General features: G+C 50.5%; 1 protein-coding gene across 1 annotated transcript in view; it reads right to left on the minus strand.

Annotated features, from left to right (window-relative positions):
• The window catches only part of SCN4A (sodium voltage-gated channel alpha subunit 4), a 170,352-nt gene extending 159,920 nt beyond the window's left edge, over positions 1 to 10,432 (minus strand). Inside the window, exon 1 of the mRNA XM_032768355.2 lies at positions 10,327 to 10,432. The gene's annotated coding sequence lies outside the window, so the exon portion shown is untranslated. The remainder of the gene's footprint in view (positions 1 to 10,326) is intronic.
• Between the last annotated feature and the right edge of the window lie 6,784 nt (positions 10,433 to 17,216).

Below are 17,216 nucleotides of genomic sequence, written 5' to 3' on the forward strand. Positions count from 1 at the left end.
GGGGGAACCCGAGCCCGCCCCCCCTCTACTACCAGTCCAGCCCAGGGCAATAAATGGATTGCAGCTGTCTATAGTGCCTCCGTAAGCAAGCCTGTGTAACACGCTATCACCTTCCCTGGCTACTTCCCCAAGGCCTCCTGCCAAACACCTTCTATTATCCTCCCAGCCTCCACAGGAACCCTTCCTCCTGGTGTCGATAATGCTGTTACTCCTTAGTCCTCAGCAGGCAAGCCTCCACTCACAGCTCGTGACGGGCCTCTTGCTCCAGGCTCCTCACACGCACTACGCTCTCCCTGACTTACGCTCTCCATCTGACTAGAGAAGCTCCCTTTTTAAACCCCAGGTATGCCCTGATTGAGCCTGCCTTATGGCGGCAGGTGTTCTGAATCAAGCCTGTCTGCCTTGATTGGATTCTAGCAAGATTCCTGACTAAGCTCTAGTGGCAAGACCTCGCTCTGGTCACTTCAGCGGGAAGGCACAAAGAAAACTAGCTCGCCAGTTGAGCCAGTTATTGTCCTCTAACCACCTCACTGTACCCAGCAGAGAGGAGGTGGCCAACGGGTTATTTCCTTGCGACTAGTGGGCCTATTTCTGCTCCTCTGTCCGTTCACTTCGCAATCCGAGCGGAGTGGCTCGGCGTCAGTGTCCACTGGCCCCTGAACGCCTTCAAGGAGATGGGCGTTGTCTGGGGTTCCTCAAGCTCGGCTACCCTCGCCCATCGGATTACCCAGTGCGTTATAGCCCTAGACCTCACTTCCCAGATCCTGTTTTTGTCATTATTGTCCACAGAATACTTGGTGTCCTAGACCTGTGATCCTCTCTCTTATGGGTGGGGGGAGGTCCTTTAGAAGTGGACCAGACTTCCTGTACCCTCCAGGGGCGCTGGGCCTGGGTCTGTCACAATGATGTATGTTCATTTGTTAAATTGAATTTCATGAGTATTGGCCTCTAACTGTCTGTATAGTCAAACTTATGGCTATGGCTGGCTGGGAAGACATCCAAGAGCATCCCCATGACAAGTTGGTGTTAAGGCTGCCTAGCTGCTTGATGGCCATAAGGACCATCAAGACTAATACAATGATCAGCCATTGGAGAAGGCAATATCCTTGTAACTCAGGCAAGTATGACAGGAACTATGCGCCATGTGACTCCAGAGTCCATTTTGCTGAATTTTCCCACATAAAGAACAAGATAAGGTGTCTACACACTGGGAAAAAGCCTATAAAGGTTTCTGATGCCTCATCTCCAATCTGTGTCTTCAGTCCTGCTTCTTACCTCTGAGGAACTGTTGCTACCTAACTTGAGGGGGAGCTCTGAACAAAGAAGAATGACCATCCCAGCGGGTGAGTTCGCAGAGAGCTGCAGTTTCTCCATCAGCACTGGCTACAAGCCTGAACCAAGAACTTTGCGCATCACTTGTATGTAATGATTCCATTTAACGCAATCTAGCTCTGCATCTCAATCTTCTTCGCTTTATTGAATAAACCTTTAGATTTAGATTCTAAAGGATTGGCAACAGCATTGAATTTGTGGGTAATGATATGACGTGTATATTGACCTGGGTTCTGGGGCTTGGATCCTTTGGATTGAGAGAACCTTTTTCTTTTACTGGGGTGTTGGTTTTCATAACCATTCTTTTGCTAGGACGAGTGCATCTGCGGGGGAATACTGGGGAAAAGCTGGATGGTCTAAGGGAATTGCTTTGTGACTTGTGGTTAGCCAAGTGGGGTGAAACAAAGTCCATCTTTGTTCTGGGCTGTTTGGTTTCCTTAGCGGGGAAAAACCCACACTAGGGCTTTGAACTGCCCTTTTTGAGCAATTGGTTTTCTGAATTGGGCAGCTCTCAGTCGCGCGTCGCCGCCCAGAACGCAACCGCCGTCAACATGATACCCCATGTCTCCTTCCTCTTTGTGACTCAAAGCTCAAACCCTCTCTCACACACCTATGCAGTGCACTTGCATGTTGGTGTGCAGACAGGTGCTGTATTTCAACGGTTTTTCTCTGTAATCATGTAAACTGAAGAAGTGGGAACATTGCAGAATCTCTGTCTGGACACAGACACTTTGAACATTAGCTATCCTAGTGCAGTGTGACAATAATGCAAATCTTTAGACCCACGTAAAAAAAACCTGGCAGATTACATTATTTTTCTGGCAGCTACACAAGTTAGTTAAATCAAAAGCAGACTGAGAAAAGTTACAAAGGGATCTCACAGAACTGGGTAACTGGGCAACAAAATGGCAGATGAAATTCAATGTTGATAAATGCAAAGTGACGCACATTGGAAAACATAATCCCAACTGTACATATACAGTGATGGGGTCTAAATTAGCTGTTACCACTCAAGAGAGAGATCTTGGAGTCCTCGTGGATAGTTCTCTGAAAACATCCACTCAATGCACGGCAGCAGTCAAAAAAGCAAACAGAGTGTTGGGAATCATTAAGAAAGGGATAGATAATAAGACAGAAAATATCATATTGTCTCTATATAAATCCATGGTGCGGTCACATCTTGAATACTGCGTCCAGACGTGGTCGCCCCATCTCAAAAAATATATATTGAAATTAGAAAACGTTCAGAAAAGGGCAACAAAAATGATTAGGGGTATGGAACGGCTGCCATAGGAGGAGAGATTAGCAAGACTGAGATTTTTCAGCTAAGAAAAGATGCGACTAAGGGGGGATATTCTAGAGGTTCTGTAAAATCATGACTGGTGTGGAGAAAGTAAATAAGGAAGTGTTATTTACTCCTTCTCATAACACAAGCACTAGGGAGTCACCAAATGAAATGAATAGGCAGCAGTTTTAAAACAAACAAAAGGAAGTATTTCTTCAAACAATGCACAGTCAACCTGTGGAACTCCTTGTCAGAGGATGTTGTGAAGGCCAAGACTATAACAGGGTTCAAAAAAGAACTAGAGAAGTTCATGGAGGCTAGGTCCATCAGTAGCTATTAGCCAGGATGTGCAGGGATGGTGTCCCTAGCCTGTGTTTGCCAGAAGATGGGAATGGGCGACAGGGGACAGATCACTTGCTGATTCCCTGTTCTGTTCATTCCCTCTGGGGCACCTGGTGCTGGCCACTGTTGGAAGACAGGACACTGGGCTCGATGGACCTCTGTTCTGACCCAGTAGGGCCGTTCTTATGTTCTAAACTGGCAAATCCATAAAACACCTGCCCAGGCCAGTTAAATACCAACTAGGTGGTAACGCTGACCCTACGGGACCATCTGCCAGCACAGTCTACCTTTCTCCACCCCCTTTCTCCAACATAGCCCCTACACTAGCGCTACACCGGCCAGGGTCCTCAGTACAAGGAGAATGAGATCTGGAGGGTGGCAATGTCTAACTTGACTAAGGGACTACAGGGATGGGGAGGAAGACACCTATGCTGGCACCCCCCAGTACTGGCTGGGTGCTCGCCCCCGGGAGGAGAGGAATTACTTAGGATGCTGCAGGGGAAATATCTCGGACAAATGGGATGAGCCTGAAAAGGGTGGATTTAACTGGAAAAGCAGGAAAGGCTTCCTGGGAGCCAGCAGCCTGGGCTGCAGAACCGTGGCGTGGGGCACGTCGTATGAGTCCCAGGAAGTGGGGCGCTGAATCCGACCAACCAATGCACTAGGAAACATGCTGCAGAGTGATGGCCTGCTAGGCCCTCAGTGGTGATCTAGAGGCCTAACAGGTCTTTCCCATCTTTCTTTTCCATGAGCTCCCTCCAAGTCTGAGCTCTGAAGATTTACCTGAGGTAAAACCTCAATTTTCCTGCTGCAGCTCAAGGGCATTCCTCCCCCATGCCAGGCCACTTCCTGGGTCAATGAACAGTAGGCCACAGGGACAGGGTGAACTACCCTCCTGCATCCCCAAAACTGCAGAACTCCCCTCAGGCTGCTCCTCCATGCGCCAGAGCCAGCTTCCTTCTGGGCAGCAATCAAGTGACTCTCCCTGTGCCTCAGGGTCCCCTCTGGGCCATTCACTATTACGGCCCCACACAGCTTCCACCACAAGAGGCGAGAAGCTGGGGGATGTGGGTGTGGAGTTGCCTCTATTAAAATGCCTGCCTTCATGTTGGATCAAGAATAGAGAGATCTAGGGCTGATGGGGAGAACAGCTTCAAGGGGTTAGCCGGGCAAAGGACAGAGGTGTGGGTGGCCATTTTGCTGCTCGTTGGGTTATGCTCTCAGAGTTGCCGTTTGTTTGGTTTGGCAGGCTGATTTTTGAGCTCTGCTATTAGATACTGGCTCAGGATTATTTCTGGACCATGCTTTGAGCTGGGCTTTCAGGCAGCTTTCAGTTTTCTTGCCTGTTTCTATAGAATCACAGAAGTGTCGGGCTGGAAGGGACCTCAGGAGGTCAGTGAGCCCAACCCCTGTGGTGAGGCAGAACCAAGTAAATCTAAACTAGGGGTCAGCAACCTTTCAGAATTGCTGTGCCCAGTCTTCATTTATTCACTCGAATTTAAGTTTTCGCTTGCCAGTCATACATTTTAATGTTTTTAGAAGGTCTCTTTCTATAAGTCTATAATATATAACTTAACCATTGTTGTATGTAAAGTAAATAAGGTTTTTAAAATGTTTAAGACACACCATTTAAAATTAAATTAAAATGCAAAGCCCCCCAGACCAGTGGCCAGGACCTGGGCAGTGTGAGTGCCACTGAAAATCAGCTCGCGTACCGCCTTCAGCACCTGTGCCATAGGTTGCCTACCCCTGATCTAGACCATCCCTGACAAGTGTTTGTCCAGCCTGTTCTTAAACACCTCCAGGGATGGGGATTGCACAGCCTCCCTTGGAAGTCTGTTCCAGAGCTTAACTACCCTGAGAGCCACAACGTTTCTCCCAATATCTTAATCTCCCTTGCAGCAGATTAAGCCCATTACTCCTTGTCCTACCTTCAGTGGCGATGGAGAACAATTGATCAATGTCATCTTTGTAACAACCCTTAACTGAGGACTGTTCTCAGCTCCCCCTTTGTCATCTTTTCTCAAGACTAAACGTGCTCAGTTGTTTTAATCTTTCCTCACAGGGCAGGTTTTCTAAACCGATGAAGTGGGTTCTAGCCCACAAAAGCTTATGCCCAAATAAATGTGTTAGTCTCTAAGGTGCTACAAGGAGTCCTCATTGTTTTGCTGATACCGACTAACACAACTGCCCCTCTGAAACTTTTAACATTTCTGTTGCTCTTCTCTGGACTCTCTCCAATTTGTCCACATCTTTCCTACAACGTGGTGCCCAGCACTAGATGCAGTATCCAGCTGAGGCCTCACTGTGGCTGAGTAGAGCAGATCAAATAGCTCCTGTGTCTTTCATACAACATTCCTGTTAACACACCCCAGAATGATATTAGCCTTTTCATAACTCCATCACACTGTTGACTCATATTCACTCTGTGATCCACTATAACCCCCAGATCCTTTTCAACGGTACGACCACTTAGCCAGTTATTCCCTAGTTTGCAGTTGTGCATCTGATGTTTCCTTCCTAAGTGCAGTACTTTCCACTTCTCTTTACTGAATTTCATCTTCTTGATTTCAGACCAATTCTCCTCTGTGTCACAGTCATCCTGAATTCTAATCCTGCCCTTTTTTAAGCATGCTCTTCACTCCGTTGTCCAAGTTATTAATGAAAATATTGAGCAGCACTGGACCCAGAACTGATTCCGGTGGGACCTCACTAATGCACCCTCCCAGTTTGACAGCAAACCACTAACTACTCTCTGAGTACGGTTATCCAGCCAGTTGTGCACCCACCTTATAGAAATTTCATCTAGACCACATCTCCCTGGTTTGTTTACGAGAATGTCATGTGGGATGGTGTCAAAAGCCTGACTAAAATCAAGGTATATCACATCTCCACTTTATTCAGGTTTGATGGTCTCGTACCCACCAGACACCAGCAGATGAAGAGATGCCCTCCACTCCATCCAAATGGCCACCAAGCTGCAATTGACCAAGGACAATTTTTGTCCCCAGCTATTGGGATGGAGAAAGCGGCCCCCATTGTTCTTTGCAGGAGCTGGCACCTTTGGGGGAGGTTCCTGAATGTTCTCTAATGATTTTGTCCCAAGCCAGGAAGCTCCAGAGATGAGATTCTGAGGGGCCATGAAAGGTGCACAACTGAGCTCAGCATGTTGAGCCTACCCCCAAGTACCACAACAGCACTGACAGACACCTCTGCACCCATTCTCTGCCTCATAACCACAAAGCCTGAATCCTGGGTTACACTCAGGTTCCTTTTCACTTTTCTGGCCTTGGTGTAATTCCAGACCAAGGCTTGAGGGCATCTCAGCCTCCCTGACCTCATTAGCTCTTGTCACCAGCTCTCCAGATAGTGACCTCAATTCTTTGTTTTGCAGCAGTAATGGCTTGTGTCTCTGGTTGGTTTTCATCCCAGCTGGGATCGGATTGGCTCAGACCGAGTTCATGTCTACACTACACAAGGAAGCCGACCTAACTTACATTGGTATGCCATCGCTGCAGTAATTATATCTGTTGTGCGTGTCTACACTTTGCTTCTCATGTCAACAGTGTGAGTCCTCACCAGAAGCCATTTTATCAATTGCACTGACAGTGGCCTAACTACATTGACTGTGACTCTACACCACTCATGGAGGTGGCATTATTAAGTTGGTGTTGCAGCGCAGTTATGTCGGGGGATTGAAATCTAAGTGCACATTTCCATAGTTAGGATGGCATAAGCGGCCGTGCATTGAAAGGGGACGTCGTAATTCCATCAGCCTTTTGCTTCCCAAGCATCACTTGCCTCTTTGCAGTGCTAATATCACCTGGGGCTCCAGTCCCTTTCATCACACAGTCCCCAAGTGCTTTGCAAACTTCATAGGCAGAAACCACTCCACTCAGAAATGCAGCCACCTCTGGGTGACCCAGTGGCCCAGCAATGCTCTGAGAAAGCACCGGTGCCACACCCAGCTGTAACCGCAGGAGGGAGGTGGAGGATGTTGTGCGCGCAGCCAGGGGTGCTGGAACAAGGGAGACCAGGGGGCCTGACCTGTCCACTTTTTGCCACAAGATCCCGCTCCTTCCCCTCCCTTCTCCCTGAGTTCCACCCCCCAGCCGGGCCAGCAGCTGGTGGAGCTGCCTGGGCAATTGTGAGGAGCTGTGTGGACCCTCCACCTGCCCAGGGTGCGGGGGAGCCTGTGAGCAGCTCCCGGCCCGTGTTCTCACCTCCCAGGCCCCCCACCCAAGGCAGGTGGAGGGTTTGCACCAGCTCCCCACAGCTGTCTGTGTAGCTCTTACCATGGCCAGGCTGTGGCTCCAAGGTGCTGCGCCCTGGGTGGAGCCGCATCAGGGTAAGAGCCTCATGGACAGCTATGGGGAGCCTGGGTCCCTCCACTTGCCCTGGGCAGGGACTCCAGGAGGCAGGGACACGGTCCGGGGGCTGCTTTTGCCCCCCGACATTCTGGGCGGCGGGTTCAGGCTCCCTGGCTCTGCTCTGGCTTCCGTCTTCGCCAGGGGTGGGGCCTCTGAGGGAAGAGGAGGAGCTTCAGGGGTAGGGGGCCTGCCCCCCACTTTTGGGAAGGCTCCGCCACCCCTGCCTGCAGCACCCTGCTTTTGCAAGCACAATCCCAGGATCTCCAGTGCCCCGGGTTCAATGCTCATGTCAGGAAGTGCTAATCAGTTAATCTCCCATCACTTAAGGAGAGCCTGGATCCCTCCACCTGGCCACTATCCCCACCTAATTCTCAATGAGGCGCCACAAATCCACCCTGAAAATGCTCTGCACACTGCTCGAGAGGCTGGGAAGCCACCTGCCAACTTGAGACGGAAGTCTATGCCCACAGCACCCTCCCCATCCACCCCACACTGCCCCCATTTGTTTTCCAAATACTGCCCATGCAGCAGGCTGCTCCAGGCCCTGGCTAGACAACACATTGCTCCATTGCTGACCTGAGCCTAGCATCTGCCTAGCCCCCTAAACCCGCACACCCTCGCCAATGGGCTCAAGGCCCGCTCTGTATTAGCTAGCTCAGAATGGTGAGGGCAGATAGGATCTTCCTACAACAAAGCACCCACTGTTGTGAGCTGCTCCTGTTTGAGTGCAGCCCCTGGCATAAGGCAGAGTAGCCCCCTGGGCTGCTCTAACATACTGCAACTGCCCCACATGGGCTGCATGATAGCTTAGAACTGCCAGCGCACAGAGTGCTCCAGCCCCTCTTCCTCACACCCCCAATTCACACCGTGTATCCTCAACCACATCCGCAGCACACCCCTTCCCCAGGGCTACTGGGCAGGGGGCAGCACAAGAGCTGCTGCTCCTGCTCGGGGAGTCCCCCCAGGGGCTGGTGCACGCCCTGCCCAGTCCCAATAGGCCACTCAAGTATTTGGGTGCCTAACTCGCACTGGTTTCACTGCTTCCTCTCCCAGTTCACAGTATACATCAGAGATGGAGAAAATGATCCAGTTCATTTTCTGGGCACCAGTGCAGAGTTGTCTCCTCCAGTGATTTCTCCAGCCAGGTTTTAAACCTCTTGTGCACTGAGGATCTGATCTGTTCCCAAACTTATTCCATCAGAGTCAGGCCCACGGCACGGACAGAACTGCACTTCATTCATGCATTTAGTGTATTTATTTGCAGACTTTTTCTTGTTCTCAGTCCCACTGGGTGGGGGTTAAAACAACTGCCACTGGGGGAATTGACCGAGAGGCCAAAACTGAAGTTAAAGGCTGGCTTCCAAAGGACAGTGCAGAAAGTCTTATGGAACAGGACAATGGCCTGAGGGATGCAGCAGGTTCCAGGTACACAGGAGGTTCTTGGCCCCTTGAATACACCGCAGCTGTCTGGCCCATTGTGTATAAAGCCAGTGCACCACCCCTTGCATACTCAGCAGGTGTCTGGCCCATCATGTATAAAGCCGATGCATCACCCCTTGCATACACAGCAGGTGAATGGCTTGTTGTGAATAAAGCCAGTGCATCGCTCCTTGCATACACAGCAGGTGTCTGATCTGTCGTGTATAAAGCCAGTGCATCACCCATTGCATACACAGCAGGTGCATGGCCCCTGCTGCACAAAACAGGTGCCCAGCCCTTTGCACGCACGACAGGTGTAGGGCCTCTTGTGTATACAACAGGTGCAGCAACCCTTGCATCTGAGGCGGATTCATAGCTCTGTGCATATACTGTATGTGCATTACTGCTTGCATATTCGGTAGCTGCATGGCCCCTTGTGTATGCAGCAGGCATGTGAAAATTGTCATTAGGTGTGAGTGAGTCCCATGCAGAATCTATCCAGTCTGTGATTTGTTTCCAGTCCCCCTCCCCGCTGGGTTTCCCTCTTTCATCCCCTTTCTTCTTGCCTTTCTCAGTCATCCTCTCTCTTTTTCCCCTTCCCCCTCCTCACTCCAGTCCTTTATTTCTCCTCTCCCCCTCTCCTAATTCTGCCTCTCTTCACCCTCCGCCCTCTCTGTGTTATCCTGGCACCAGGACCCATGGCCCTGGGAGGGATCAGCTGCTTGTGTACACACCACACACTGCAGGCTCAGGGAATCTTTGGCTAGGAAATAGGAGAGGATTCGCAATAGCTTCAAATGGCGTCTTCTCCTGGCACGTCACCTTATGCCATTTTGCAACAGCGCAGAAATTGTTCTCTCCTCATGACCTTCCCCGCAAGGGGCTCTTTGCACTTTCCCATGGCGCCCAACTTCAGCGCAGAAAGGGGCCAATGGATCTTTTCCACAAAAGGAGATGCAGCAAGCTCTCTCTACCCAGGGCAGCCTGAAGACCTTTCATGAAACCTCCGGCTTGGACTGGCCAAAATTTATATTTAGAACTCGAGGAGGAGAAGCCAGGAGCCAGGGGATTTCTGACTTTAAAGCTGTGTTTTGAGCTGTGTGCTTCAGCAGAAGGAAGATGGAATAGAAGTGTAATTTCTGCCCCCACCCCTTAACTGGACCAGTCAGTTTGCAGTCACTAGGGTCTGCGTCCTAGTGGGACAACTGGGATTGGTTAGTCCACGTAAGGCTGTATTTACTGTCTGCTTTCTGTTTATTGCCACTCTCTGCAACGACTTTCTCCTCTTTTCCTAACATGACTGACCAAGTCTGGAGCCAGGGTCACCTGATGGCAGAAAAAGCACAACCAAGCAGTGTTTCTCCAGACACTGTCAGCTCCTAACTAGACCCCGGGGACGTCACAGTGCTAAGCTACCAAGAGCAGGGTAGCGAGAGCCCTCAGGCTGCACTGTCATTTAGGCAAAGCACAGGGAGAGTGGGGGCTTGTCGGTTAGTATCTGTGCTACTCTAGGGAGAAAAAGCTCCGAGACACTGACCGGCTGCCTGGCAGCAACCCAGGTCTTAATCAATTACTTACTTTTTGATGGAAAAAGCAGTGTCCCAAGGAAAGAGCTTTTAGGGTCAGATTTTCACTCTCCTTCGACTCCGAGAGTGTGAGTGGCTTTGGCTCAGCTGGTGCCTGCTGGCAGGACAGCTGCTGCTGTCAGATGGTCACGAGTGAAACCTGAGGACCTGAGGGGTTCTTCAGGTAGCATCGATCTCTCTCAGTTTCGGCATTCGTCCTCCAGGCAGCCAGTCAAGTGGGAGGCAGTTCCTCTGAATACAGCCCCATCATAGGGTGCTGGAGAGAGGGGACAGACTCCCTGGGACGTACACACAAGGGGGACCCCTCAGCCCAAGCAGCTCCTGAGTGATCCATGGTGAGCAGAGTTAGGAGCAGCTCACTAACTGCATCACAGCGAAAGGTCGATCCAGCCAGGCAGCCCCGTGGCTCAGGTTAGAACAGGGGTAGGCAACCTATGGCACAGGTGCCAAAGGCGGCACACGAGCTGATTTTCAGTGGCACTCACACTGCCTGGGTCCTGGCCACCGGTCTGGGGGGCTCTGCATTTTAATTTAATTTTAAATGAAGCTTCTTAAACATTTTGAAACCTTATTTACTTTACAATAGTTATTTACTAAGCAATAGTTTAGTTATATATTATAGACTTATAGAAAGAGACCTTCTAAAAACACTAAAATGTATTACTGGCATGCGAGACCTTAAATTAAAGCTAATAAATGAAGACTCGGCACACCACTTGTGAAAGGTTGCCGACCCCTGGGTTAGAACAAGGGGCAGGATCTGCTGGCTGGTGAGGCTGCTTCAGACTAGAGCTGGGCAGCACCTGGTTCTGTGGTGCAGGAGCCATGCCAAACCATAGAAAATAAATCCAGTCCCGCTGCACCACAATGAAATTTTCTTTTCATTTTTCAGTGAAAAGAAACAACAGAATTCACTTCAGCCCAAACCAAAAGACTTGCTCTGGGTTTGAGTTTGGTACCGTCTTCTTTTTTAAAAATAAAATTAAATGGAAGTCAAATTTTGAAGTGAAAGGTAGTTTCAAATCGAAGACTAGAAATGTTGCATTTTGATTGTTTCTTCTTATTTTTTTGGGGGGGGGGGAATATTAATTTGGCATAAACTATTGCAAACGATTACAGTTGACCTAAATATGTGCTTTTGAGGAGGAAAAAGGTTTCTTCATCAAAAAGTGTGGCCCAGTTCCCCTCCCGACTGAGTCTGGCACCTCAGGGATCCCACAAATTGCTACCAAACAGGAGTGGGGTAAACCAAGGCCATCAGACCCCCTCCAGCTGTTCTAACGGGAAGAGAAATGGCATGCAAACAGGCAGGGCAATGTCACAAGACAACTGTTAGGTAGGGGGTGTTCTGAAGCCGCTGCCCTTCATGCCGACAATACTGTCTCATTGCCTCCTTGTCCTGCCCTGTCTGTCCGTGTGTGTCCGCCTGCCCTCTCTTGTTGTACACATCGACTGTCAGCTCTTTGGGGCAGGAACCAACTTTTTGTTGTGTGTTTGGACAGCACCTGGCACAATGCGGGGCTGGACCATGGGTTCCTAGCTGCTACCTGTATAGAAACAGTACATACTAATGGCTGAAGGGTCAGGCAGTAGATTGAGAATGTACCAGCTCTGCTCGGATCCAGGTCTAGCACTGAATGGCTCCCAGGGGCCAGTTCTCCTCTCATTGCTCCTGAAAGAAGCTGTCTGTTCTCAAGGACAGTCATGCTGCAGCACCCAGCCGTCTGAGGAAATCAGGAATCCTGGCCCAGAACAAACTCAGGTCTTATGTTGCAAGCCCCATAAATGGATGTGCCTCAGTAAGTGCCCCTGGAAGCAATGAAACCCGACAGGGGAAGGGGAAGGCACCAAGAGTGTTCTATAGAATAAAGAGGCTGCTCAAAATACTGAGCTCTCATATAGAACTTGTCATCAGCTGATCTCAAAGCACTTTAGTGAGGAGGTGAGTCTCATTAGCCCCATTTTAGAGAGGGGAAAACTGAGGCACCAATCAGCGACAAGACCTGCCCCAGGCCACCCAGCAGGGGCAGGCACAGAACATAGATCTCCTAAGACCCAGTCCACTGCTAGATTCACTAGGCCACACTGCTCTGAAGAGAAACTACGGTACACACCTGCTTTATCCATTCAGACTCCTGCTATAACTGTTAAGATGGCAAAATCCAACCTGTCTGGCTGCACACTAGAGAAACCTGGATCCCAGCTCTGTGTGCCCCCTGAGCAGCCTTATCTCCCCACACCAGACTGCCCGAGAGTAGCACAAACTGAACTCTGCACAAAGCACTGACCTCCCTGCCTCCCAGCAGCCTCCAGCCACACACAACCCCCCGAAAAAGAGCGCAAACAGCCAACCCCTCCCCCACCACAGGACAAAATCCTCTGAAAAAAAAGTCACAAACCATGCCAGCCTGGATGGCTACAGGGCCCCAGGCAGAACCATCACCTGAGCAGCTACCCCTCCAGGGTTAAGTGTGCAAAGCAAGAGCAGAGCCTCAAATGGAGAGGGATGGTCAGTTCATCCAATCCAGTGAGACAGAAACCCAGAGCAGGGCCGCCCAGGGCGGAAGGACCCCCTGCTGTGGGTCTTCGGGGCACTTCGGTGGCGGGTCCCAGAGCGGAAAGACGACCCGCCTTCAAATTGCCACTGAAGCCACAGAGTACAAGACGCTCTGGGGGTCCGGGCCCCGCGAGAGCTTTCCAGGCCCCCCGGAGCGAGTGAAGGACCCCGCTCCAGGGGCCCTGAACAAGTCTCATGGGAGCCCCTGCGGGACCCGGGGCCTGGGCAAATTGCCCTACTTGTGCCCCCCCAGTTGTCCCTCCCTTGACTCTCCTAGCCAACAGAGAAAGACACTGCCTCAGAATAGCAGAAATAATCAAAAGCTACGATTTAAAACTGGGCATAAGCCGAGGGGAGGGACAGGGAGACGGCAATGCCAGTCAAATGGCAAATGGGTGAGACAACCCCACACATTGGTAGGAAACTCCCCCCCTAGGCACCTGCTTGAGGATTTATCCAGCTGGTATGGAGGCGCATAAATCCAGAAAGGAGCACTGTGACCATCGAGTCTGATCTCCTGTGTAACACAGGTAACTGAACATCCCCAAAGTGTCTCCTGTTTGAATTGGAGCAGATCTTTTAGAAACTTGATTTAAAACTTACCAGTGGGGCTCCAGCTTCCTACCCTTGTTTTCCCTACAGAGATCCTCATGCAGCTTGTTGAGGCAAAAGAGATTTTGCCGCACACCGGAAAGAAAAAAAATAAAAAGCTGAGCACCTCATCCACATATCCCAGTTTTTCAAAGACACAAACCACCTTCTCTTATCTGTAGATAGGGCAGGTGGCACCAGGCAGCACTGTTACACAGCTTTCTGAATAATCTTCTTCATGCGTGAGCAAATGCTCAGTCTTGGGAAGACATGCTGTGTTACTTTAGCTTTGTTACATGAGGTTTGGGTATAGTGGGGTGTGGAGCAGCCCTCTGCCTTGGTCTCTCACAAAGTCAATTCTTGATGCAGAGTGGCTCTCCGGGACCTGAGCACTGGTGCTGAGTTGAGTTCCACCAAGAGGGTATTACCTGTGAGCTGTTTGTGACCACCTCCATCCCAGGACTGGGGTATCCATGTTAATCAGAGGTTTTCAACCTTTTTTTATTTGTGGCCCCCTACAAATTTTCAAATGGAGGTACAGACCCCTTTGGAAATCTTCAACATAATCTGCGGATCCCCAGGGGTCCATGGCCCACAGTTAGGAAGGGGGTGGCCCCGGCTAATGTTTGGCAAAGAGGGTGACACTATTTACATTTTGCTTTTTGAAACATCAGATCAACTATCTGAGCCACAGTGCTAAACAAAACCAGGGCAGTAAGACGAGACAACAGTTAGGTTGAAAACTTGTAGCTCAGCAGAGGAGAAATTAGTGATGTGGAATCTGAGTATATCTAGTGTCATTTGTTCCCCGGGGTCTGTACTGGGCTCAGTCTTATTCAACATGTTCAAAAATGATCTGGAAAAGGGGGTAAACAGTCAGGTGGCAAAATTTGCAGATGATATAAAACTATTCAAGATAGTTAAGACCCAGGCAGACTGCCAAGAGATACACAGGGATCTCTCAAAACTGAATGACAGGGCAACAAAATGGCAGATGAAATTTAGTGTTGATAAGTGCAAAGTAATGTACATTGGAAAACATAATCCCAACTATATAGATATACAATGATGAGGGCTAAATTAGCTGTCACCACTGAAGAAAAAGATCTTGGCATCACTGTGGATAGTTCTCAGAAAGCATCCACTCAATGTGCAGCCGCAGTAAAAAAAGTGAACAGAATGTTGGGAATCATTAAGAAAGGGATAGATAATAAGACAGAAAATATCATATTGTCTCTATATAAATCCATGGTATGGTCACATCTTGAATACTGCGTGCAGATGTGGTCGCCTCATCTCAGAAAAGATATATTGGAATTGGAAAAGGTTCAGAAAAGGGCAACAAAAATGCTTAGGGGTATGGAACGGCTTTCGTATAAGGAGAGACTAGTAAGACTGGGACCTTTCAGCTTGGAAAAGAGATGACTAAGGAGGGATATGATTGAGGTCTATAAAATCATGACTGGTGTGAAGAAACTAAATAAGGAAGTGTTATTTACTCCTTCTCATAACATAAGGACTAGGGGTCAACACATGAAATTCATTGGCAGCATATTTAAAACAAGCAAAAGGAAATATTTCTGCACACAATGCACAGTCAACCTGTGGACCCCTTTGCCAGAGGATGTTGTGAATAAGTTCATGGGGGATAGGTCCATCAATGGCTATTAGCCAGGATGGGCAGGAATGGTGTCCCTAGCCTCAGTTTACCAGAAGCTGGGGAATGGGCGACAGGGGATGGATCACTTGATGATTACCTGTTCCGTTCATTCCCTCTGGGGCACCTGGCACTGGCCACTCTCAGAAGGCAGGATATTGAGCTAGATGGACCATTGGTCTGACCCAGTATGGCCGTTCCTATGTTCTAATGTTTTGCTAGAAATTTAAAAAATCAGGACTGTTTTGAGAGGCCTGGGGAGCAGTCCCTGCTCTTCCTGACTCAGAGGAATCTTTGAATCAGGCTGGGCTAGGACCTGAACCTGGTTCTCCCACAGTCCAGTGAGCTATTGCCAGGCTATGGGGACACAGATGCCTCAAACTCAGGATCTGAGCTGAAAAGTAACATTCAGACATAATTCGGTTGTTACAGAAGGTTCGGGGCTTGTTCCATAGCAAACCAAAAACAAATGTCAGAACCTCAAAAGTTGCTGTGAAGTGGGACTGTCACTCACTAGGCAGCTCTCCTCGCCATTCCCCCCCTCCCACCTCACGCTCACCACCAAGAGATGCAGGGCACTCGTGTGCACTGGATTAGAGAGAGGCCCGTGCCACAACAGGACAAGCTCAGCACTGTGCAGGCTGAAATGTGAATGGGGAATATTGGGGCCCTCCTTCCTGCACAGCCTGCTTGCTTTCCTCCTCAAGAACACGGGGTGTCTCCAGGGTCCTCACTGGGGGCTCAGGGTAGCTCTGCCTAGACCAAGGCTGCTTTGGCCTGGAATGGCCATTCTGAACCAGAGCAAAGGAAGCCACATGGATCTCACCTTTCAGTCTTTGAAGCAGTTTCTGCTTCCCTGCAGCACTTCCCTGGCTCAGATTAGGGGCTGTGCCTGGCCCAGGTTTGACCCTTGCTGCCCCGTGCTACATATGTGCCCATGTTACAGGCCTATCCAATCCGAGAGCGGGGTAGTGCTGCTGTAACACCAACAGCCCCTGGTAGTCTGTGGGTGGGAGCAAATTTGGGTCCTCTGGGGCTTGTGCATGAGGAAAAAGCCAACTGGCTGTTAGCTAAGGCTGTAGAGCAAACTCATTAATCTTTCTCTCTCTCGAAGTGGTCTTGGTACCACTGGGTGGGACAGAACAGCACACCCAGAAGGTGTGTGGGTTACAAAGCCAGTTGAAGCTTTGTTACTGGTCCAGTGACAGCTCCTGTGACCCAGACCAGGATAGGAATCAGCTTCCCAAGGCAAAGCAAGTTACTTAGTACAGCCCCCGGAGTCCCTCGGCACACGGCGAGCTCCACCTTAGCCCTGCACCGCCCTCCCCTCTGCCAGGCAGAGAATATTCCCATTGCAAAGACCTGCACGTCTCCCCTGAAAAACGAAGGGCTAAATTCCACTCTCAGTACAAGGAGCAGGGATCCAGCCACAGGGCCCCCATCCTTGTCAGCGGGGAAAGGCTGCGAGAACACATAGGACTGGAGACCTTCCCTGGCGTGTCTAACGCTCACAGGATGCAGAGGGGACAGCAGAGCTCTGACTCAGGAGAAGCACAGACACTAGGTCAGGGGTCTCAAACACGTGGCCCACGGGGCTCTTCTGTGCGGCCCGCGCCTACCTCCAGGCCAGGGGTAGCCAAACTACAACCCACGGGCCGGCCCACAGGATTGCCCCAGGAGCCCGCACCACTCCCTGAAGCGGCTGGCAGCATGGCCCTTTGGGCTGGGGGTAGGGCTTCTGCATTGCCTCGCTTCAAGGGACCGCCCCCGCAGCTCCCATTGGCCGGGAACAGGGAACTGCGGCCAATGGGAGCTTCGGGGGAGGTACCTGGAGGAGCAGCAGCGGAGCCCTGTTCCCACCTCTGCTCCCCCCAGGGGCCGTGGTTACAGCTGCTTCCTGGAGCCGCGCAGTGCGGCATGGGGCCAGGAGCTGCCCTGGTCGTGGTGCGGGCGGCTGCCCCTCCGGGGCCGCTCTAGAACTCACACCCCCACCCCTCCGGCACCCCAACTCCCTGCCTGAGCCCCCTGCCGTACCCCACCCCTCCTGCACCCCAACTCCCTGCCTGAGCCCCCTGCC

The sequence above is a fragment of the Chelonoidis abingdonii genome, chromosome 21, assembly GCF_003597395.2.
Source record: "Chelonoidis abingdonii isolate Lonesome George chromosome 21, CheloAbing_2.0, whole genome shotgun sequence".
Classification (NCBI taxonomy): domain Eukaryota; kingdom Metazoa; phylum Chordata; order Testudines; family Testudinidae; genus Chelonoidis; species Chelonoidis abingdonii.